The sequence below is a fragment of the Erinaceus europaeus genome, chromosome 18 (genome assembly GCF_950295315.1).
Source record: "Erinaceus europaeus chromosome 18, mEriEur2.1, whole genome shotgun sequence".
In the NCBI taxonomy this organism is placed as follows: Eukaryota; Metazoa; Chordata; class Mammalia; order Eulipotyphla; family Erinaceidae; genus Erinaceus; species Erinaceus europaeus.
In genome coordinates, this window is record NC_080179.1 from 5,751,190 (window position 1) to 5,776,518 (window position 25,329).

Sequence of the window (25,329 nt, forward strand, 5' to 3'; positions counted from 1 at the left end):
GCCAAGTACTCAATGAGTAGCAGAGAAGAGCAGTATCTCAAATAAAAGTCTGCTAAAGTTCCGTAATTTTCTTGGCCTTTTTCTGTTACACAGCAGTCACTGGGTATCTTTATCCAAACACTCAGGATAAGCAATGACTGATACACTCTGCTGATCATGGTAGTAATAGCAATAGTAATAGTTACTGGTAAAGTACCAGGCTATTATTAAACAGCAGTGGATAAACAGAAGTGGATAAACAGAAGTCTCCTGGATATGTAGCCATGCTTCCCCACCTAGCTCTGTCAGGCAATCCTGTGGCCACAGTAGATACTCTGTAAAAACAGAGGTGATGGCATCCCACCACATCGAGGCCAAAGAGGAGGGCTAATGGTTCCTGAATCATCTTCAGGATCATTCACCCCTTCTTCTTCTAGTGTTTGCCCTTCTTCCGTAGCCAGTCAACAGCATCAGGTTGAGCCTGATGTCAAGTTTCGAGACCTCCTTTGAATCTGGAGAGGTGGCAGTCGTTGACTATGTGGGTCATAGTCTGTCTGGAGCCGCAGGGGCAGTTCGGGTCGTCTCTGGCTCCCCAGCGATGGAACATAGCGGTGCACCGGCCATGGCCTGTTCGATAGCGATTGAGGAGGGCCCGATCATAACGTGCTAGGTCAAAGCCGGGTTGACGCTCGCAGGGGTCTGTGATGAGGTGTTTGTTCTTGACCTCAGCTGACTGCCAACTCTGTTTCCAAGAGTCTGGAACAGAGAAGTTCAGTGTAGGCGTAGGGGACCAGATTGGGTGACGAGACGTCAAGCGTTGGACAGGGTGGGCGAAGATATCCGCGCATATTGGCAGGTCCGGTCGAGTGTAGACGTGGGAAATGAACTTAGATGATGCCGCATCCCGACGAATATCTGGCGGGGCGATGTTGCTAAGAACTGGCAGCCATGGAACCAGGGTGGAACGGATGGTTCCAGAAATGACCCTCATGGAGGAATATAATTTGGAATCGACCAAGTGGACACCCCTCATCTTGAAGAATACTTGACAGTCATAGTCAGTTAGTTTTACTGTCTGTCCGGTACTGATGAGGCTCAGAAATTCAACGCATCTTCCTACATGCCATTCCATCTCTACTCACTGCATTTCAAATTGGCAGTAAGTGTAACTAATTAGGCCTGTCATTTAGATCCAGACTAATTTTCTCAAAAGCTTGGTTTTGATTTTATCAAAATACACCCATGTTAGCCGTCTAATGTGTGTGTGTGTGTGTGTGTGTGTGTGTGTGTGTGTGTGTGTGTGTGTGTGTGTGTATATATATATTTTCCCCCTTCTTTGGTTCATTTCTTTCTCCTTGTATTGAGGATAATTAACTAAAAGTCACTCCTTTATCCCATGACAGAAAACTCTTCAGCTCAATACCCAATTCCATCTATTGCAAGCTCTACCCTTCACAAAATACTAGAAACAAATATAATTCCACCAAGTTCTTTGTCACTTTATAACAAAGACATAATGTTCATATTTATATATTCTCTAAAAGATAAAAGTTTACCCTCCAATTCTCCTTTCTTTTTTTTTAAAGTCTTTTTTCCAATTCTCCTTTCTAAACCCCCATCAGAACTGTTTCCAGCTGCTCATTCACAGCAATTTTAGTTTCCTTAAAAGAAAAAGAAAACCTATTAACTTGTGAGAGAGATTAAAAAAAAAGGGGGAGGGCTAACCATGTGTTGCCAGGAATTATACTCAGGATCTCATGTTTGAATCCGGTGCTTTGTCCACAGGCCCTTCCTCAGGGTTCTAGTCTGCACACATTAACACTCATCTAGCTTCTAGATTTTACCTAGGTCCAAGGCTGCTGCCATAACTTTAAGGAAGTGTTGCACCAACACCACAGCTGTCAGCATCGATTTCTGTCTTTGCGTGTATCATCTTAACAAAATACCGTACAGGACATGGCTTAAACAAACTCACATTTTAATTTGCTTCTGTCTTTTCTAAATCTACAAGTGCAGGTTACCTTTTTAAGGGCCCAATTCCAAACATTATCACTTTGGGGGCTAGGGAGCCAGAATATAAATTGGGTGGGAGACATACAAAAACATTCAGTTCATAACACTTTGCACAGCTCCGAAAAGCAGTTAGAACACAGCATTAAGTTGCTATCATGAAATCATGATTTCAGTGAAACTATTAATACAGCTGTCCTTTTATTTCTACTCCCAAAGAATTAAAACATTCAGTTAATTTTTTTAAAAAAATGTCATCACCAGGTATTATTGATACTATTTCATGACTTATATAATGACACAATGAAATTGCTTTGTTTTCCACTCCACACTTCATTCATGACTTCCTGATATATTCCATTATTACAAGATGGGTAGAAACTATATTTTAATATTCAGAAGACCAAAATAATTATTTGAGATAGACTAATGATGCTACCTGGTTTACGTTCTAAGATATTATCACTATACAAGTGATTAAAATAACTTTATTTTCTGTAGTTTATTCAAATGATGAGAGTATAAAATGACACAGATGTTCTATGATTCTAAAACACCTGAGGTTTTTTTTCTTGTTCGATTTTATTCTAACCAGAGCACTGCTCAGCTCTGCTTACAGTGATGCAAATGTGTGTTAACAAAATAAGCAGATACAGTTGCTTTACTCACTCTTTTATATAAACATTGTGCAACACATATATTGAGCACAGTATATAACACTAACTCAACTTTCAAGAATCTGTAAACTTGTCAGTGTATTAACACTGGTAATCCAAGGATTGTTGTTGCCACCAGATAGCTCACCCGAGAGCACAGCTTCAAGCTGCCAGGGAACTGGGGAAACCAGTGCTGCTGTGTCTTCTCCTCTCTGTTTTTCTCTTTCTATCTGAAAAGTATGGCCAAGAACAGTGTCACCCTGGCAAGGACAAAAAGCAAGCAAGCAAACAACAACAAAAACACATAATAGTAACAATTATATGTACTTAATGTGTACTTTATTGTTAAAATAAGATATGTGCTGATAACAACTTAATATGTTGCCAAAAAAATAAATAAAACTGGGACAGAGAGGGAGGGTCAGGGGGGCAATGGTGCAACTGGCTGAGCGCACATGTTACAATGCACAAGGGCCTGGGTTCAAGCACCCAGCCCCTACTTGCAAGGGAAGAAACTTTGCAAGCAGTGAAGCAGTCTCTTTTTTCTGTCTTTTTTCTTCTTGCGCTCTTTTAAAAATATATTTTATTTATTTATTTATGAGATAGAGACAGAGAGGAATTGAGAGGCGAGTGGGAGACAGAGAGGGAAAGAGACAGAGAGACACCTGCAGCCCTGCTGTACCACTTGTGAAGCTTTCCCCAAGCAGGTGGGGGCCAGGATCTGGAACCAGGGTCCTTGTGCACTGTAATGTGAGCGCTTAACCAGGTGCACCACCCTTTGGCTCTACTTCTTCCTCTCTATCACCTCCTTCCTTCTGGATTTCTTTGCCTCTATCCAAAAAATAAATAAGTAAAACACTAAAAAAAAAAAAAAAAAAAAAAAATAAAGAAGAAGAAGAAGAAGAAGAAAGAAGGAAAGAAAGAAAGAAAGAAAGAAAGAAAAGAAAGAGAAAAGAAAGAAAAGACCACTGAGTTTCTACTAGATCTGTGATATCTGTAATAACATTTCTTTGATTCTCAATAAATGTGTTTTGTTTTATTGACTCCAGAATTTTTTTTTAGTTGACAGCAATAAGCACAGTATCTATCCTGACACTAAATTCTTGCCATCGGAGATTACCAATGTTCATATACTCATTATTTGAATCATTTTATTGAGTTTGTCTAAAGGCACAGACATATAGAAAGTTTGCACCCTTTGTCACCTTTTAAAGAAGGCCTCAGAAGAAATGTCCTAGAGATTTTACTTTGATATTAGGACATCAGCTGTTTCACTGCGTGAGGAACGAAGCTCGGGAAATCTTGTCCACAAAACCACAGCCTCCAAATACAATGGGAAGCCATTCTTCTGTTACTACTACAGGCAATGCCAACTATTACCCTCAACTTGTCCCCGCACAATACTGGTTGGTCACAGTTACTAATACAATAACAACTTACTATATTTAACTTTAATGAGACCAGGGGAATCTTAAATCTGCTGGCCCTTTTCCTGTGGGTTTTCTACTAGTATTTCACTACAGCTGCTACAACGTTTATCCTTGAAATCCCTTTTATCTTTACCTAAAGAAGTTGAACTTTAGCCTAGCAGTGTGATCTTGGAAAACAGCCAGGATAAAGGGAAGTCCCTGCCCCTCCAGGTCTGGAAATTACTAACTGTAAGGAACCACCCTTCCCCAAGACCAGGATAAGAGTCAGGCATGTCCCTCCTCTACCAAGAAAAAGAGCAGACAAATGGTCTTAAAATTCTTTTTTTTCTTTCTTTCTTTAGAAAGATTAGTCCAACCGTTTCTGACACTGATCAATCTATTCCTTTGACTTGACCAAACTTCAGCTGAGTTTTTCTCTTTTTCCAAGGCTCCTGAACTTTGACCCACCCCAAGATACCAATCTCTGCCTTCCCTGCTTAGTCACACATTTGCTAAAAATTCATCCCCTCCTGTTTAGCTTTGTTTACTCCACCATATTAAAAGAAAACCCTTTATCTAGACAGCCACTAAGATACTAGAAGGAATCCCTTTGAGTAAGATAGATAAGTCCAAAACAGAAGAATGAGTACTTTAAGATCACATTCATTGGCAGAATTTAAGAAACACGGAAGTAGAACCAACGCAATAGAAAACTTGGACGGGGTTCCTGGTATTGCACTAAAGCCAGACTCCAGAGAAGGAGGGTGAGGAGGGCTGGGGGGTGGGGGGTGACTTACAAATCCTGGAAGAGGATGAAAAGGTCCTAAGTTGGGGAGGAGAGTTATTTTGCAGACACCTATGACAAGAAGATGAGAAATTGCACCTATGTGTCAACAACAGCACTGTAACTATTACATCTCACCCACCCCTGCAATAAAATGAAATAAAAATAAAAACAAACATTTATTATAGTATAGTACCCCTATAGTGACTGTCATCATACTCACCCCTCCCCTTACCACCACCACCACCACCACCACCACCCCCCGCAGCAATATTTTCAAATAAGGTCATTCATTACCTAAGTCCAGACTTGTTTTTTGTTTCACACACTCAATTTGGTAGTATTTACAGAGATTCCTGGCAACTCCCCAAACTTTCATTACGCTAATTAGAATTTTTCCTTTTAATAACCCCAATCAACTGGAGTTAGTGTTATTTGCCAGAACTAGCAGATGCTTTCATTTCAGCAACAAGAGAATTACAATAGCGTATCTTGGAGAGTCTATTGAGGTTGGGGTTAGGAAAAGGGAAGGCAAAATGGACAGGATGGTGTGACCAGTGTTGGTGAACCAAGACTAATTATGAAAGATCTGACTGTTAGACCAGAAACTCTAAAATCCCAAGCTTTGCCTCAGCTTGGATAGAACCTGAAGGAAACGTGTGGGGTGGGATGAGTCACAAAGCGAGGGGTAGATAGATACGTGATGTGAAACTCTGGATTCAGGGTCAGAAAGGGAGAACACAGGGTGAAACTTAGACTGAGGGTGATCTCCTGCAGCAAAGCAAGGCAGTCTGGGGAAGAATGGAAGAGGGCGCGGGGCCAGAGGATAGAGGTGAGAGAACTTTGCAGACATGTGTCACACAGAGCTGGGAAACTGTACCCATGTTTAGGTCACTAAGCTCGAAACCATCAACCCCCATCAAGAAAATGTAAAAAAAAAAATGCTCCCTTTGCTTCTCTACCATTACTAGTATTTATTAAATCAAGCTTCCTAAAACATATATGTGAAATAAATTATAACAGAAATAAAGGAAAAAGTAAAATTACCAAAATGTAGATACTGATAATACCAACATTAAATGAAAAAAGAAAAGGGCCAAATATAGTCACTCCAACAAACTCATGGCATCAAATCAAGTTTTAATATTTAACTGCAATTTCATCTTCTCCCAGAAATGTGATACAAACCAATTCAGGCCAATCAGAGCAATGTAACATACAAAAATAAGGTACCTGTTCCAAAGTGCCAGGTTCAATCCCCCACACCACCGCAAATCAGCGCTGAGCAGAGATTTGGTTAAAATACCACCACCACTACTACTAGTACTACTACTAATGATAATAAGAATAAGATACCCTCACTCACTTCCCTAAGGGAACAATATTCTAGCATTTAATTTGTATATTTTGCACAGCTTATCATAGGACCCACCCATGAAGCAAATTAGGTGCTTGCTGGTTCATGAATCATTTAACAAAATTAATTAATCTTTAAATCAACATTAACAATATAAAGAGAATAAAGAAACCAGAATATAACTGAAAACATTCTGTAGAGAATTTTCATTGAATGTAAATGAATTACAAGAGTAGAATTGAAGGATTCAGATACAGACATACTTTAGTCATCTAAAATATTAAATGCAGAGATAATATGTACAGTATTTCTAGGCCAAAAGAAAAAAGATTATCTAAACAAAAACAAAAAAATCAAAACATTAAGAATGAAAAAAAAAGGCAAGTAATATTTTCAAGATGTTTTTAAAAGAATTTGGGTGGTGGTCTCTTTAGCTGTGCAGAGAAGCTTTGCAATTTGATCTAGTCCACTGGTTTATTTTTGTTTGTTTGTTTGTTTTCCTTGTAAAAGGATTTCAGTCGTTGAAGACACCTTTAAAACTACAGACTGAAGAACTCTCAGAAGGCTAGAAACAGACCTACCCTAAAAACCAGCAATTCCTCTCCTGGAGTTAACATCCAAAGAGATTTGTGTATACCTATGTTCATAGCAGCACAATTTGTAATAAACTTGGATGCAACTAGGTGTCAACAACAGATGAATGGCTTAGAAAGTTGAGGTATATATCCACAATGGGATATTACTCGGCTATTATAAATAATGAATTCACCTTCCTCCCCTCATCTTGGATGGAATCCAAAGAATCATGTTAAGTGAAATAAGGTAGAAAAAGAAGCAGAAATATGGGATGACTTCACTCATAGGTAGAACTGAAGAAACAAGAACAGAGAGGGAAGCACAAAGTAAAACCTGGACTGGTTTGGTGAATTGTACTCCAACCTCCAACTTCAAGTAGGTAAGGAGAAAAGGTAAGGTAGGGGTGTGAGGTAGCCCACCTGGTAAGGTGAGTGCTTCCCCAAGCACATACAGACATGGTCCCACCACTGTGGAGAAAGCTGCAAAATAGTGGGATCTCTGCATGTATATCTTTAGAAATAAAAAAAAAAAAAAAGAGAGAGAGAGAAAGTAAGCTTGCAAGTAGTGCCAGGAAAACACACACATACACACACACACACTAAACGTACTAAAGGGAGCATACAGTATAATGGTTATGCAAGAGACATTCAGGCCTGAGGCTCCAAAGACCGAGGTTCAGTCCCCCCACACCACTGTAAGCCAGGGCTGAACAGTGTTCTGGTTAAAACAAAAAGAGAGAGAGAGAGAGAGAAGAAAGAAAAGTATTAAGGAGACCTCTATCTAAACCTCGTCTCCACCACATTGACAGGATGGATGTTGACATCATTCTTTTAACTATTTCTGTCTCTTTCTACTAGGGGATAAAGATCCATCTGGAATAAAGGGAGAGCCCTGAAGAGAGGAAGAAAGAAAGAAAGAGAGAAAGAAAGAAAGGGAGAAAGAAAGAGAGAGAGAAAGAAAGAGAGAGAGAAAGAAAGAAAGAAAGGAAGGAAGGAAGGAAGGAAGGAAGGAAGGAAGGAAAGAAGAAAGGAGAGAGAGGGAGAGAGAGGGAGAGAGAGAGAGAAAGTGCAGATGGCTAAGATAACAATTAGTATTGATTCAGGAGAGAGCATAAAATGAGAAAACAGAAATAGAAGGCAGTGAAAAAGTAGAGAACTTTTTCTGTAAGTTGAAACAAGAAGTGTGGGACTAAACGTGATACAGACTCAAGGAACAGACATTTTGTCTGTGTATCTATCTGCACGCGTACTTAGGTTGACGGTAAAAGTTATTTTACCAGAAGAAAACTGATGACACGGGAACAAGGTAAGGTAAATGCAGGAACAAATTCTTTGAACAAGCATGCATGATATATTCAAATCAAAACTGTGGCTGTTGTTATATGAAAAGACCTGGCTTTTTGTTTGTTTGTTTGTTTGTTTTGTTTTTACTAAAAGGTGACTAAGGCATGACATTTTAAATGGGCTAGCCATTCAGTTCTATCAGTGATGTGAGAATAATCAGTCCCAACGGGAAAAGTAGGAATCTTGCTGTACATACATCCTTTCACAATCCTAGCTTCTACTCCACTAATAGAGGAACTTCCTTGCATTTTCTTCCATGGGCTAGACTAGTGCCCTCAGGGAAACTAACAATAATGGTTTCTGTTAAGCAAGTTATTTGAAAAAGAAAGAAAGAGAGAGAGAGAGAAAAGAGAAAGAAAAGCTAAAAACTCAAACCACACAGAGATCCCTGTTGTTTCAAAAAACAATGAAAATAGTATACTTAATTATGTTTATAATAAGAAATGCAGAAAAGACACTGTATAAAATCATCACTAGTAAGTAATAAGAAAATGTCTCTTAGAGGGATGTGAAAATTCCCCAAGTGTGATGGAGAAGAAGCAGTTTACTTACAGTGCTATAGGCATCTTCAGTGTGTGACAAGGATACGTGAGAAAGAACCAGGCATCAGTCTGGTACATGTGCCGCTGCCGGAAATCGAACTCAGAACCTCATGTTCCAGAGTCCAATACTTTATCCACTGCGCCACCTCCTGGACCACAGGCACTTTTCTTTTCTTTCATAAAAAAGTGGAGTCACAAAAGCCTAAATGCAACTAGACAAAGAAACAGTTCTGCCTGGGAATAACAGGAGTGACTGGTCCTTTGTCCTTATTTAGAGAGCTAAGTGTGCATATTGAAAGCACATGACCCTTAATTCCCTAACTTACAAATATTAAAATTATTCTTTGAACTTTATACATGTTAAAGAACGTTTCTTCTTACAAAAGGGAAATAGTGTACTTTAAATGTAATTATTTTAAATCATAAATTGAGGTTCACCTATCTTTACCTGTGAATGGAAATTTTGATGTGCTATTCATTAACGGCGTATACATTTTTATAGTTCACAGGAGGCAAGTGTGTTTGAGTCGCATGGATACATTTAAACTTTAGTCTTCATTCTCCTAACATACTCTGGCAAGAATATCAAAGCGAAAAGTAAATTGCAAACGAGAAACATTATGTAAGTTCCCTTCAGACCTTCTTTACAAACTGGAGAGGAAAGACAACTACAGAATATATATTGTTTCCACTATAACATATTGGCACAATGTAAACACATTTAAGTACTAGAAACTTATCTTACAGAATAATAAGCAGACACTCATGATTTAGTGGGAAAATACAGCATCTGCAGCAGAAAAAAAAAATCATGTCTTAGAACTGAAATCAAAACTTAGTTTTGAAGAGAAACAAATCTGGAGTTTTTCCCATGTTTCCAAATGCTCCCCCACCCCTGGCCCCCATCAACACTCTTTTCTCATAATGTGAACCGTATGTGGAAACAGGCTATCCAGTTCATTCCAAACGCTACACAAATGTGCTCAATTAGCAGCCTCACAGCAGTGACTAAGTCCTTGTAAACAGTCGGGATCATCTCTATGCCAACACTGGCCAGGTAAAGCGAAACAAACAAAAAAGACAATGCTTTGTCTTGGAGATATATCATGTCTTTCAAATAATAGATTGCTAGAAAAAAATTCACTCGAAAATGAGTTCTTTAAAATAATAAAAAAGCAGGGCTGGGGAGACAATATAATGATAAGGCAAAAAAAAAAAAAAAAGGCTTTCATGCCTGAGGCACTAAAACCCCAGGTTCAACCCCCAGTATCACCCTAAGCTATCAGGGACGATCAGTTGTCTGATCAACTTAAAAACAGTGAATAGAAGGGGTTGAACGGTAGCACAAGGACCAGCATAAGGATCTCCACTCAAGCCCACAGCTCCCCACCTGCAGAGGGGTCACTTCACAAGCAGTGAAGCAGGTCTGCAGGTGTCTATTTTTCTCTCCCCCTCTCTGTCTTTCCCTCCTCTCTTGATTTCTCTCTATCCTGTTCAACAACAACAATGGAAAAAAAGGATGGCCACCAGGACTGGTGGACTCATAGTGCAGGCACCAAGCCATAATGATAACCCTGGAGGCAAAACAGAAAAACAAAGCAAAACAAAAAACAGTAAATAGAATACAATTTAAAAAGTCAATCAAAATATAATGTTAAGAGTTTAGACACTAGTGCTACTCTGTTTTTAGACAATAATGAGCTACTAAGTTTTGCAGTTGAAATAGGCGCATAGATTCTTTCACTGAGTATTTTCTTCTAAGGTGAATGCAAAACTTCTTGCATGGGGAAAACATCAGGAACTGAGGGAGAAAATGTTGCTGATGCTTAATGATTTTCAGCTGTGAGACAGATCATGCTCTAGAAAGAACTGGAAACCCTTTAGAACAGTAGGGCTGGCGCTTTTTAAACATGAAGGAATCCACTCTTGTTTCTGCTGGGCCATGCCTTCTGAAAGTTTAGTAATCCATATATAGTTGTTAAAACAGAAAATAGTTTGGGCCTGGAAAAGAAATATCGAGTGCTAGTAATATCTTCTGTTTCTTTTGTAGGAAGTAAAACACTCTCAATTGAAAAGAGTTAAAAGAAAAGTGGGGGCCATTTCTTCTAGTCCATAGGCTGTAAGGGTTTTAGCACTTCAGAAACGTAAGTAGTCTACACAACTCATGTTTTCATCTACAAATAATATAAAGCTCTGTGATGATTATGAAAACAATGATTTTTACTAAAGGGCTCATCACAGTACTGGCTAGAAATATTTCCAGCATATAGCTTTGTGTGTATGTATGTTATATAAAAGTATAAGAGTTTTAGACACACTCAACATTTCAATCCATTGAAAAGCCAATGATATCGACATATTTTAAATGTTAAGAAAAACAGTAATAAGACAAATAAATGTAAATCTGAAAAGCTCCTACTTTACTGACTGACTCTAGAGTTATACTATCATAGTCTATAAAACCTGTGTTATCGGGGGCCAGGCGGTGGTGCACAGCCGGCTGAGCACATACATTACAGTATGCAAGGACCCAGGTTCAAGCCCCTGGTCCCTGCCTGCAGGGGGAAAGCTTTGTGAGTGGTGAGGCAGGGCTGCAGGTGTCTCTCTGTTTCTTTCCCTCGCTATCTCCCCCTCGCTTCTCAATTTCAAATTCTATCCAATAATAAATAAAAATTTTAAAAAACTGTCACCCAGGGTAATGTCAAAGGTATAGTATACAATGATTAAGATAATAGATAATTCAATGCATTGTCATTTTTTTGTCTCATCATGTATATTACCATGTAGTCATCAATTTCTGTTTCTTAGTATGGGAGTCAATGCATATTGTAACATTGGTTAGATTTAGAGAAACTGAATTAGCTGAAATTTAAATGTATGCTTCTAGAAAAAAGGAAGGAAAATGAAGAAGAGCAGAGATAAGAACAATTTTCTAAGTATCTGAAGATATTCAAAAATTCTATAGAGGCAATTTGAACCACCCCATTACTCTCTTTAGCACTCAAACAAAACCAGTTTCTCACTGAATTTGCCAATAATGTGACAATAATTCATCTTGGTTATAATCGCCTACAATCCTTCCAATATACTCTTTCCAGGCATGATTCCAAGATGTTGCATACTAGAATAGCAATGGAAATTGCTTTAAAATCCTTTGCATTAGCAGAAATGTATTCTTCATTTGGAAAATCTATAGCAGAAATGTCCAGTTTAATTCTCTAGTGTTATTACTGCGCTGCATACTTCATATTGCAGATATCAGCCCACAGAAGCAATGACAGTTCACCATGGCCATGCCCTCTGCATTTTGATACTGTCAAATGTGCCACTATGGCATGACTAGAGGTATATATAATATCCACTGGGCATTGATGCTACACAGTTCCTTTATAAGAGAGAATAGAGTTGAAGTTGCAACTATGTGGTACAGGGATTAAACTCAGGGCCTCCTGACTGCAAGTTTCACATTCTAGTCTCTGAGCCATCTCACCCTACTCATTCTCTGTAATTCACTAGTGAGGAAAATACAGAAATATCTTAGGGATATAGGCCAAAGCTAATAAGTATAAGAGAAGCATTCAATGAAAGAAAGAGAACACAAAGAAAAAACAGGATAGAAGAAATAAAGCAAAAAAGCTGCTACCCCTGAGGTTGGTGTCACTACATGACAAGATAAATTGATGCAGAATGATAAAAAGGCTGACATTTTATTCCAAGATAAATATTCTGATTCTCTGTAAAGCTGGGGAGAGCATGGTTAGTGGAGACCAGCACTGAATTTAAGAGAAAAAATGTGGGGTTTGGTGGTGATAAACCCATGAAGCCTTCACTTCTTCTGGGATATATATATATATATATATATGTTTTTACCACTATGAGAGATCCAATTACCCCCAAAATTCTACCATCACAAAATCTATACCATACCTTTCTGACATCACATCTTATTTCTGAATCTGTTGCAGGCTACATGTTCTAATGATTCCAATTCTGATTGGATCTAGGTGTCTGGTTTTTGCTTTGAACAGCTATATCCCTCTAGAAGAATCAAAAACTTAAAATGCACATTATGATTCAACAACAACAACAACAAAAGAGCAGGTGTGGTTTCTTTCCTCTGAAAGGATTTCTTCTGATCAGTGGTAACAGAGGAAGGTACATTTATAGGAACAGACCATAGATGGAAATGGAATGAATGAAGTCAGTGGGTTAGCTGAATAACTAGAATTCCTTGACTAATTCTCAAGGAGATTCAAAGGGCAGATAGAGCATGTTTTTAGCATCTATTGTGTGCAATGAACCAGTGCTTAAAATATAGTATCTCTAAGGTAGTGAGTGGGCAGTGGCGCACCTGGTTAAGTGGACACACTATCATGCACAAGGACACGGGTTCAAGCATCCCTACTCCCCACCCGCTGGGTAGAAGCTTCAGGAGAAGTAAAGCAGGTCTGCAGGTGTCTGTCTTCTCTCTGCCTCCCTGTTTCCCACTCCCCTCTCAATTTCTCTGACTTATCAAATAAAACAGAAAGGAAAAAATATAGCGTCTCATTTAATTTTCAAAATAATATTCTCAGAGCAGTAGCAATTCTCTATAACCGCATCTATACTAAGGCAGAAGAATGATTTATCCATATCTATGAATTAAATAAGTGACAACCAGAATTTTTATATACAGTAAAGTGACTGACTATGGACATCTCTGAATCATTACAAAAGACATGCTATACACAATAAAAGTGCCATAGTAACTCTTATTTCCAAATCTGCTAAGCATGCAATAGAGAGATAACAGTAAGATCAGGCTATTTTTTAAATTTATTTTCCCTTGTGTTGCCCGTGTTGTTTTTTATTGTTGCTGTAGTTATTATTGTTGTTGATGATGTCGTCATTGTTGGATAGGACAGAGAAATGGAGAGAGGAGGGAAAAATAGAGACAGAGAGAGAAAGACACCTGCAGACCTGCTCACCACCTCACAATGTGGTTTATAATAGAATTTTAAAAACTTTTTTTTTTTTTGCTACTAAAAGATAGCTTGGAGATCACTTAGATGGAGGAGCATGTGATGGTGCGCCTGATTAAGCGAATACACATGACAGTGCGCAAGAACAAAGATTCAAGCCCCTAGTCCCCACCCGCAGGGAGAAAGCGTCACGAGTGGTGAAGCCTGGATGTAGGTGAGCTTATCCCCCCACCCCTCTTAAATTTTAGATCGTCTGGGGGCCAGACAGACCAATCCAACTTTCTCTTTTTTAAAATATTTTATTTATTTTTATTTCTGATAGAGATGCAGAGAGGTGGGAGGAAACACCATAGCACTGCTCAGCTCTGGCTGATGGTGGTACGGGGGTTCGAACCTGAAACTTTTGGAACTTCAGGCATGAGAGTCTGTCTGCATAACCATTATGCTATCTCCCTTGCCCCACCCCTCAATTTTTTGTTTAGCGGTCTTTAAAAGTCTGTATCAGTATTTAAAAGTCTGACAACTGTGTGTTAAGTCAAGAAGAGTGGCCCACGGCTTTAACTGTTCCATGACTGCATCACACGGAATCCTTGCTAATGCTTTCTCTAGGGTAGCTTTCCTGCAAGGCTGTTCTACAAAAACCAGGAGAGTTGAAGACATGCCTAATTCTTACAATAAAAACAGTGAAATTTTTGCTGCTTTCTTTATAAGATGCCCAGATTTCCAGTCCCCAAAGTCTGCTTAGCAGTAGGCAGTTTTCTGTTTCCTTGATGACGCCTCCTCTGGTACAATAATGAAAAGCCAAGTGATTATTGGAGAAGCATGAGGAAAAAAGGGATAGCATCTCATCTCTCAAGTAAAATCTGGAATATAAAAACCAAATCATTTTATATGCCTATTCTGCAAATAAATTAGCAAGGTACATAAAGGTCACTTTGATTCAGCTGTGTTTTAACATAACAATAGCCAGCAGCTATTAGCATTTGTAATATTCTTCATAAATATTATTGTAATTTCTGCAATAATGCAATCAGTTATGCTTGATTATTACCCAGTTTCACACAGAAATAAAGAAAGAGGTTGAGAAATGTTTCCAGTTGCTTTATTGTGAAGAGACTTGAGACCCAGGAGACTAAAGTCAGGTGATTTGGTCTATTATTTTTTTCCCTTAAAACATTTACCAAGGAACCAAATTACAGGTCAGATCTCTAGACATTCTATATACTTTCTCTGAAAACAAATTTTTCTTAGTTTTTAAATTATTTTTTCAAATCCAGTATCTAAATATTTTCGCTAGGAAATTCCTATCTAGGTTTTTTATTTATTTGTATTTACCAGAGCACTACTCAGCTCTGGCTTACGGTGGTGTAGGGGATTGAACCTGAGACTTTGGAGCCTCAGGCATGAGAGTCTCTTTGCAAAACCACTATGCTATCTTCCCCCACCCCTATCTAGGTTTTCTATCGCAGTTTAATTAATCCTTTGATTAGTTTCATAAAGAACATGTTTTACAATCAATGTGAATGGCTTTATCTGTGACCTCAGAATTCAAGTACTTTAACTCCATTTACCAGATGTGACCAAAAGAGACAAGCGAAGGTCAAAATAGGATTGAAAAGAAGTCATATTACTTTATGGACACACATCACAGACCCCTGCAAGCGTCAACCCGGCTTTGACCTAGCACGTTATGACTGGGCCCTCCTCAATCGCTATCGAACAGGCCATGGCCGGTGCGCCGCTATGTTCCATCGCTGGGGAGCCAGAGACGACCCGAACTGCCCCTGCGGCTCCAGACAGACTATGACCCACATAGTCAACGACTGCCACCTCTCCAGATTCAAAGGATGTCTCGAAACTTGACATCAGGCTCAACCTGACGCTGTTGACTGGCTACGGAAGAAGGGCAAACGCTAGAAGAAGAAGATGGACATACAAACAACACACACACACACACACACACACACACACAACTATTCATGAATAATGTCTTTATATAACTACTATTCAAAGACATCTAATGAAAGAAAGTTAACTTTTATATTCACATATAATTTTAAATGCCACCAGATATTGTTTTAATTTCAAATGTGTCCATTACTTTGCTCTTACACACACAAAGAATTAACCTCTGTGACTACTAGACTAATTTTGTTGGCATCATAAAAAACAAATGAACAATTTTACTAGCTGACATTTGACATTTTCATCTACTTTTAAAAGGCTATTGTTCATGTTTTTAATACCAATAATCTTAAAACTGTCAACCCAATTGTAAAAGTCTAATTTAAAAATGTTTGCTATTTCACTAAAGAGAACATTTGAGAACTCGTACATTATTTTAAATTTACAGAGTTGTGAAAAGAGCTTCATTGAACAAGCTGACGTGTTCTAGATGAACCAGTCAATCGCAGTCCTTTGTTTCCCAGTATTCTGGTCTAACTTGAACTAAGATGGCAATGTCTTTCAGGTTTTATCATTCAGACATTTCTCTAAAATAAAGACGGAGAAAGTCTGGTCTGTGAGCCATATGGCCAAGTGAAATCATTTGGTTGGGCCCTGCCAGAGAACTGCAGGTGGCACTCAAAATATAATCAATCTATTTAATCTATTTAATCAATTCATAGCAACATAGCTTGTGAATGATGTCATCAAGATCCAAATAGCCCTTGGCAGAAAAAACGGTTCTCCACATGTGCCCTAAAAGATCTACTGTGGGCAGATGACTAAGCCTGATTTCCCAGATGCCAGGAGATGGGACCCAGGTCTGAGCAACAGCATCACTGATGCCATTTCTTAGCACTGTGGAAAACTGGCCGGCCGACTGGCCGGCCGGAACACCCACTGGATTTGGAGGATGACGGGACTCAGTTTAATTCTCACCTGCCTACAGAGTGTAGTGACTGATATGCGTTACCTATCACCCATCCTCAGAGTAGTACTAAGCTTTAGATATAATAATCAGCAATCAACCATTTTAAGTAAAGATAAATGCAAGAATAAACACAAGAAAAAATTTAAAAAAAAAACACATAACAGAATAAAAGAGTTTACAAAGGAGCTGGTACGTGACTATCATTAATGCAGCAAGCTAGAAGCCTGTGAGAGAACTCACATAGTTTCTTCCAATTCATGGAATCTAGGAGAATCTACCATGAGAAACTAGGTAGGGCTGGGGGGATGGGGTGGGGGTGGTGGTTCTACTTTCAAGATTTTAACAAACAACTAGGTCTGAATATTTTGAATATTTGCAATTCTTGCAAAAAAAAAAAAAGCTAATAAACACTCTAGTAATCAAAATGTGTAGTCATAAGACACAGAGGAGGTAGTGAAATGAAGTCAGGGATCATGACAAAGTTTAAATGCTGCAAGAGCAAAAGAAATTCGTGTAAGATTCTTCACAAAATACATGAATGCCCCGTTAATCTTTAGAACTGAGTTATTTCACAGGTATAACTTTTAATACAGAACCTCCCACTTTTATCTTCATTTCGAAATAAAGATCGTCTCAGCCAAACTTGCCATCTCAGTGAGACTTGAGAAGTTGAGAAGCGCAGGGACCGGCGTAAGGATCCCGGTTCGAGCCCCTGGCTCCCCACCTGCAGGGGAGTCACTTCACAGGCAGTGAAGCAGGTTTGCAGGTGTCTATCTTTCTCTCCCCTCTCTCTCTGTCTTCCCCTCCTCTCTCCATTTCTCTCTGTCCTATCCAACAACAAAGCAACGTCAACAATGGCAATAATAACCGCAACAAGGCTGCAACAACTAGGGCAACAAAAAGGGGGAAAAATGGCCTCCAGGAGCGGTGGATTCATGGTGCAGGCACCGAGCCCAGCAATAACCCTGGAGGAAATAAATAAATAAAATAAAATAAAATATAAAATAAGATGAGGGGCTGGGCAGGAAGTGGCACACCTAGTTAAACGCTCACACCATCAGTGACCCATCAAGGTTCAAATCCCTGGTCCTCACCTGCAGGGGGAAAGTTTCACCAGTGGTGAAGTAGGGTTGCAAGTACCATTCTGTCTGTTTCCCTCTCTACCTCCTCCTCCCCCTCTCAATTTTTCCATCTCTATCCAATTCTAAATAAAAATGTTAATAAAATATTAAAATTAAGATGAAAAGCAAATAACAAAAGTATCACTCTGACAATAACTGGCAATGTCCCTTAGAAGAGTGAATAAGGCATTAGAGTAGAAAGCAGGAAGCCGAGATGTCAGGTAGACATGAGGAAAGTAATTTGTTCTAGAGTGTTAGCAATGCAGAAATGAAACAGGTCATTTATTTATCCTATTTCTTTTATTTGATAGTATAGAGAGAAATAGAGAGAAGAAGGGAAGATAGAAGGAGAAACAGAGAGAGAAATGGGGGAGCACTTCACTGCTCTCCAGGAAGCTTCCCTCCTGGGGGTGAAGGCCAGGGCCTTGAACCTGGGTCCTTGCACACGGTAACTTGTGTATGCTCAAGTAGGTCTGCCAACACCCTGCCCTACTAATCACCCTTTTTCAGCTTCTTAAAATTTTAGTAAATAAATGTTATCTGAAATGTTATACTGAAAAACATTTAATTTGTCAACATCATATTTCGATGAGCTAACAAGTATGATTTCAGTAGCATAAATTTCAGTTAGCTTTTCAAATTTTACCTTTGAGACATTCACATAGAAATGTGAAATGTGAATGTTATGAGTGAAATAGCATGATGTTGGGTATGCATAAAAATAATCACAGGAGTGGCTATGGTTAAGTGTATGGACAAGCATAATAGCCAGGAAGCAAAATCGCTAAACTTGTGTTTATTATCTTTCTCTGTGCACCACAGCCCAGGTCTGAATATTTTTGTAATAAAAATTAAGAATGATTCATAACTATAATAATACACCTGATCAAATATAAATTAGTAATTTTGATAACATGTGTTGTAGTACAAAATTTACATACATAATATAAATCTTAAAATAATGATAACCTTTTAGTTAGGGACAGGTATAGACTATGTAGTGTAAGATAGTCATACTCATGACATTCAACCAAGTAACATTCTTAGCTATTGAGTTTGATATTTTACATTCTAATTTAACTGAACGACTTAGGTGCCTGAACATGAATGACCCAACAGCTGCACATTCACAAAAATAAATAGTATTAATACTACTGTAAATGAAATGCCTATTCCCTGAAATGAGGATAAAGCACACCTGATTTTAAAGATTCATTTTATAACTGAAACACATGTAAATACACACACATACACACACACACACACACACACAGACATACACATGTGCTTAAATAGAGACCTACTATATGCTTAAATAGAAAAAGATGTCTGAGGGAGTCGGGGGTAGTGCAGCGGGTTAAGTGCAGGTGGCTCAAAGCTCAAGAAATGGCCAAAGGATTCTGGTTCGAGTCCCAGGCTCCCCTTCAGGGGAGTAGCTTTACAGGCGGTGAAGCAGGTCTGCAAGTGTCTATGTTTCTCCCCCCTTCTCTGTCTTCCCCTCCTCTCTCCATTTCTCTCTGTCCTATCCAACAATATCAACAACTATAACCAAAAAGAAAAAAGAAAAGAAAGAAAAGAAACAGATGTTTGAAAAGAGTTTGGTAAGAAAATAATCTTTGGAAATAAAATTTTCAACTCAATTATATCCATCTTAAACTATTAACTAATCAGAGTTATATTAACTCATCTAAAACTGATTTGACAAGTTAAAATTTTTACAGTAAAGTGTGTGTGTGAGAGAGAGAGAGACACCAGGGTACACAGTTTCACTCCTCTTGGTCATTTTATTCTTTCAGGCAGGGGCAAGAGAGGGACTGGGAGACGGAGCTGTATCACAGCACCAAACTGTCCTTAGTTGTCCTAGCACATCTCATGAGGCCCAGGGCTAGAACCTGGGTTACATCCATGCCGTGTAGACATCTTACGCAGGTAGCTGTCTCTCTGGTGCTATAATGATATTTTTCCCCATTATAATCCTTTTTTTCCTCTCTTAGTTTTCCACTTTTTTTAAAGGGGACAACGGTTTACAGTACAATTGTTGGTTGACACATAGGTCCCACCTCTTATCTCCCCATAGTAGGTTTCTGCAAGACACTCTCACCCCCTACCTATGTCCTTTTCCACCATCAACACCATTGGGAAATGTTAGGAGGATCTGGACAAAATATTGTATAAAGAAGAGATCCAAATAGACATATAGACAATAGACAAATAGCCAATAGACATATGAAAAAAAAATGCTCAGAGTCACTATTGACAGACATGCAAATAAAATAATAATGAAAGACCAATTTACACCTGTGAGAATGTCATATTTACCTTTCCAGAAGTAGGGGCCAAAATTCTTTATAGAGTGTAGGCGTTTTGATGAAGGTCTTTGGCTTATTGTTGTTGAATTCTGTGGTTGTTTTTTTTTTTTTTTCCATCTTGGAATTTGCTCTCTATCATATATATGCCATATAAATATTTTCTCCCACTCAGCAGGATGTGTTTTAGTTTTGGGGTTTCTTTTCATCATTTTACTGGGAAAAATAATGGTCCAAAGGACATACTCTGACCTCTGCGTGATGGGTGTCCACACACCACTCACACACCCAACCGAAATCCCTCTTTACCACTGGATACTAAACACCCTCTCCCTCTGTTATCTTTGCTGATAGTTCTTTTTACTGTGCAGAAGCTTTTTAATTTAATGTAGGCCAGTTTGTTTAATTTTGGTGTTTATTTCCCTTATTGTTAGATTTGCGTCTCCAAATATATCTGTGAAGCCAAGTCAGTCCTTGGAGCTTTAGCTTATATTTTTCTTAACACCTTTTATGGTTTAAGACTTAGCACCCAAGTCTATGATCCATTTTGTGTTAACCTAAATTCGTGGTATGAAATGGTGAAGCAGTTTCATTCTCCTGCATGTGTGTATTAAAAACCATCATTCCAATAATCTTGAATGTGTGAACAATTTGCATAGGAAATACATGACAAATAACGGATAGCCCAGAAAAAAGCAATTATTTGAATAATATGGCTGTAAGGAAGGAAACTAGTAAAAACAAAGCAGCATTTACTTGTAATTCAGTGAGTCACCCTTTAGGAACTCCCAGTGTTCCCTGAGAAACATGAACACTGGTAAACAGCAGTCAGTCACCTGCGGGGGAGTCACTTCACAAGCAGTCAAACAGGTTTGCAGGTGTCCATGTTTCTCTCCCCCTCTGTCCTCCTCTCCTCTCTCCATTTCTCTCTGTCCTATCCAACAATGAATGACATCAACAACAACAATAATAACCACAACAAGGCTACAACAAGGGCAACAAAAGGGGTGGGGGGATGGCCTCCAGGAGCAGTGGATTCATGGTGCAGGCACCGAGCCCCAGCAATAACCCTGGAGGCAAAAAAAAAAAAAAGCAGCCAGTCGTATTAAGTCGCTAGAGATAATTGGAAGTGCTAATAAAAATGACTGAGCTGCACTCTTAATAGGAAGAAACAAGGACAGAAAGAGAACATAAACTAAAACTTGACTGGGTTTGGTATTTGGCAACAAAGCAAAGGGCTGTGGGGAAGAAGAAGGGAAGGGCTGATGGTTGAGGGTCCTGGTGTGATGGTGGAAAAAGGCCTAAGCTGGGAGTGAGAATATTTGCAGGCACCTATCATAGGGAGATGAGAAATTCTACCTATGTGTCAACATCTGCTCTTTGGCCCCTTAGCATCTCTGTAAACGAAAAGAAACAAGAGTGAGATCAAACAACAGAGCAGCCAGACTGACACTGCTTTAACAGAACAACTTAAAGAAAATGGCTTGTCAGTCAATCATAGGATGCTACCTACATGCTTTTTGAATGCATGAAGCCTCACTGTACCCTACCAGCCTTACAGCAGAGTTCAAATGACTTAGAAAAAATTAATTTGAAAATTTTTATTCAATTTTTGAAAATATTATTTTGAAAAGAAAATTCCTGATATACACAAAGAGTAATTATTTTCTAGGCACTCGATTTTTTTTTCCAAACAGAGATATTACAATACTTGTTTAGAAAAAGACACAATATTTACCATTGTTATTGGATATTGATTTCAGAATGAATGAAGTCTACTAAATATATTTGCTCAAATATATTTTCCCTACTATTTCTAATTAAATGTTGTAAATGTTTTCTTTGTTTTTCTTCCCTTTTCAAGTGAATATCGCATAGTTAAGTCTTTGCACTCTTAGGGCTTGCCTTCATAATGGAGAATTTCTCTCCCTGAATTACCTATCACTGATAACAACCCTCCCCAGGATGTAGACCAAATAGTCAAAAATTTATACAGGAAGATTAAAGCTGAGATAGATGCCAGTTTTCTGATTGTCAATCTATCTCTTCCATCATAATACTAAAAACAGAATACTGTTAAGACCTGAAAGGACATAACAATTGAGTCCTGAAACAATGTTTTACTTGTAATCAATCTCAGATAAGACTAAAGTGCTATTATTGTGCTTGACTTATCAGGGTTGCCTCAGTTAACCTCTGGTTGGGATTTCATGTTTTCAAACAATAGCTTGAGTCACAATTTACAAATCACAAGAGTTCACTACTTCAAAATATACAGCTTATTGAATTTTGGAATATTTGCATAATTGTGTTCCACTCACTATACACTAATTGTAGAACGTTTTCAGTAATTCACAAGAACACCAGGAATTATACTCAAAGGAAGACTAGAGGAAGTAAGAGGGAAAAGTGAGGAAAGGAGAGAAGGAAGACAGGGGAAAGCTGAATAGGGAGACTTTTGATTTAAAGAGTAAAAATAATATCTGCAATATCTTAAAAATAGAAAGAAATTCACTAGACATTAAAAAGAGTGTTCCCATTTTATTCTAGATGATTGTATCTTTCCTTCCTTTATGTTGCTAGGAAAGATGTTTTTATTAATTAGTTACAAAATGGATGAGATGCTGTAAATTAAAAAAAGGGAGGGGTGGCTCTGTATGTCACCAATACTGGGGCACTGGAGCGTCAAGGCTAAGGCATCATGTAATTCTATGCAATCCAGGCAAGTCACTCTAAACAAGAATGATCACACTCGGTCTGTTACCTTTGGAAATCTTGAAATAATGAAGGGGTTTGTTTTGTTGTTTTGTTTTTGTCTTTAATTCTTACTCTCAAGAACTCAGTTTCGGGACTTGACAGTTCTCTCCTTTTAGGGTTTGCTAAGCCTGTGATTTCTAGTCTTGTGAGGGAAGCCATGAACTTTCCATGGCAAAATCGGCATGATTTGCAGGCGAATTTCTCTACATTCATCTTCTTTTCTGAGGCATATCTCACATGGCGTCCGTCTCTCTTCCAACTGCAAGCTCCCTTTTTCTGATCTGTTCTCTACTGACAAAGGATTTATATAGACAGTTAACATTTTTCTCCTAACTTACTTTTCCTTGAAATATGTGAGGACAGGAGAAGAGTCACATTTTTCCAACGTATCAAGGGGCTCTTCAAAAGGCAAAATCCCTTGGTATTATCACTCAACTTTTCAGTATCTTGGGCTATATTTCGCAGATATCTACAATCCCACAGTCATCTGAGTTAAAGCTGTTTTATTATTTAGGTGATTTTATCAGAGATTTTATCAGAGATCATGCCAGTGAGCCCTGAGATATTTAAGTCCTACATAGTAGACTTCATGTTATCCAAAAAAGAAAAAAAAATGTCCTTACTCTTGCTTGTGAAGTAAACTATTTCCTTTGATTTATTACTTTTACTCTTTAGAAGACCATGGGAACAAAAAAATCCCAGCACTGTATTAATCTCTGGTAAGGCAAATTATATCAAACTTATTCTCAGTCTGAAAAATGTAACTATGTTTTCAGATACTGAGAAAAACTCGTCTTGAAAGGCTATCTTCCAGCATCATAAGACTTATTCCACATGGCAACATACTAGCAGTTGACATAACATGCCTTTTTTTATATAACATGATTTTAAAAGCTGAGATTATAATTTGTTACCAAGGAGTTGAAAGGGATTTTCAGACAATATTCACTCTTAGGGTCCAGTTTTATAATTATAACAATTATGCAAATTAATGCAACATAATAAATTATCCTAATTACATAAGTCTATTTTCTGGAAGAGGCCAATGAGACCAGAACTTTATCTTTCATCACGTTTACAAAAATTACCTCTTTTCAATAATGCAGGAATTAGAATCATATTCATGTCACAGACCACAACAAAATTATAAACCCCAGTCATATTGCAAAAACTTCTTTAAATGATTAACAGTGTTGATCACTCAGAAGAACTACCAAGCTACTGACATAATTAGCCTTTCTACTATATGTGGACTACCTTTCAAACTATCACTTACCTCTTACTAAATTAAGCTCTAATAAACACTCAAATACTGAAATGTTATACTCGAATTACTGAAATGTTATTATTAAAAAATGAGATTATGTGAGGGTAGAATCATATTAAGCCTATGGACTGCAATCATACTAAGACCTAAAAATGAGCTAATGGTTACATGATCAATTTGGGACATGATCAATGTCCCAAATTAAAAAATACATTCAAGTTATTTGTTGATAAAATATTTTAAAATCGTGCAAAGTGCAAGGACCGGCATAAGGATCCCAGTTTGACCCTCGACTCCCCACCTGCAGGGGAGTCACTTCACAGGCGGTGAAGGAGGTCAGAAGGCGTCTGTCTTTCTTTCCCCATCTCTGTCTTCCCCTCCTCTCTCCATTTTTCTCTGTCCTATCCAATAACACAACAATAATAACTACAACAATAAAACAACAAGGGTAACAAAAGGGAATAAATAAATATTTAAAAAATACTTTAAAATCTAAATTAGACATATAGCTAAAACCTGGACTTAACTAGAAGCTAGTGAATACCATTCAATAGCTACTCAGCTATTAAGAATAATTTGAATTCACATTCTTCACCTCATCTTGGGTGGAACTTGAAGGAATCCTGTTAAGTGAGCTAAGCCAGAAAGAGAAGGATGAATATGAAATGACCTCAGTCAAAGACAGAAATTAAAAAATAAGAACAGAAGGGAAAACGCAAAGCAGAACTTGGGCTGGGTTTTGGTGAACTGCACCAAAGTAAAGGATTTTGGGAGGAGGGGGAAGTGTTCAGGTCCTGGTGTCTGATGGCAGAGGAGGACCTACCTAGGTGGGGAGTTAGAATGTCTTCCAGACCAGAACATGATGGCAGAGGATGACCTAGAAAGGGGTTGAGTTGTTATGCGGAAAACTGAGAGCTGTTACAAGTGTAAAAACTACTACATTTTACTGTTGACTGTGAACTATTAGTCCCCCAATAAAGAAAAATAAATTAACAAAAAAAGTCTTCCAGAAAGCTGAGAAATTTTACATATGTACTGTATTTACTGTTTACTATAAATCATTAATCCTTCCAATAAAAAAACTTTTAAAAGGAAACCATGCAATAACTCTAAGTGTATTTTAGTGCACTTAGATAAATGCAACGTTTAACAAGTAAATTGAGGTCGGGGCATCTCAACAAGTATATAATAATACCGTGTAACCCCAAAATAGAACATTACAACAATGAAGCTTTCTTTATTTTAGTGTGCGTTGAACTTAAACCAAGGCCATGTCCCAGTGAAACCTACAAACTACAGGAAAGAAAGATAATGGGGAGAAATGCATGCATGTATAATAAGTATGTGCTATGTTGGGTTATAAAGAGAACCTTAATTCTTCTTTAA

General features: G+C 38.1%; 1 protein-coding gene across 7 annotated transcripts in view; it reads right to left on the reverse strand.

The window, feature by feature from the left end:
* GULP1 (GULP PTB domain containing engulfment adaptor 1) overlaps nt 1–25,329 on the reverse strand; it is a 246,125-nt gene that overhangs the window by 108,232 nt on the left and 112,564 nt on the right. The window contains exons 4-5 of one of the 7 annotated variants that reach the window (XM_060177597.1): nt 9,105–9,229; nt 8,667–8,829 (exon numbers count right to left, since the gene is read on the reverse strand). The exons of 5 other annotated variants lie outside the window; for them this stretch is intronic. The gene's annotated coding sequence lies outside the window, so the exon portion shown is untranslated. Of the gene's footprint in view, nt 1–8,666; nt 8,830–9,104; nt 9,230–24,766; nt 24,821–25,329 lie in introns of all 7 variants that reach the window. One more of the 7 variants, XM_060177598.1, reaches the window with a different exon arrangement.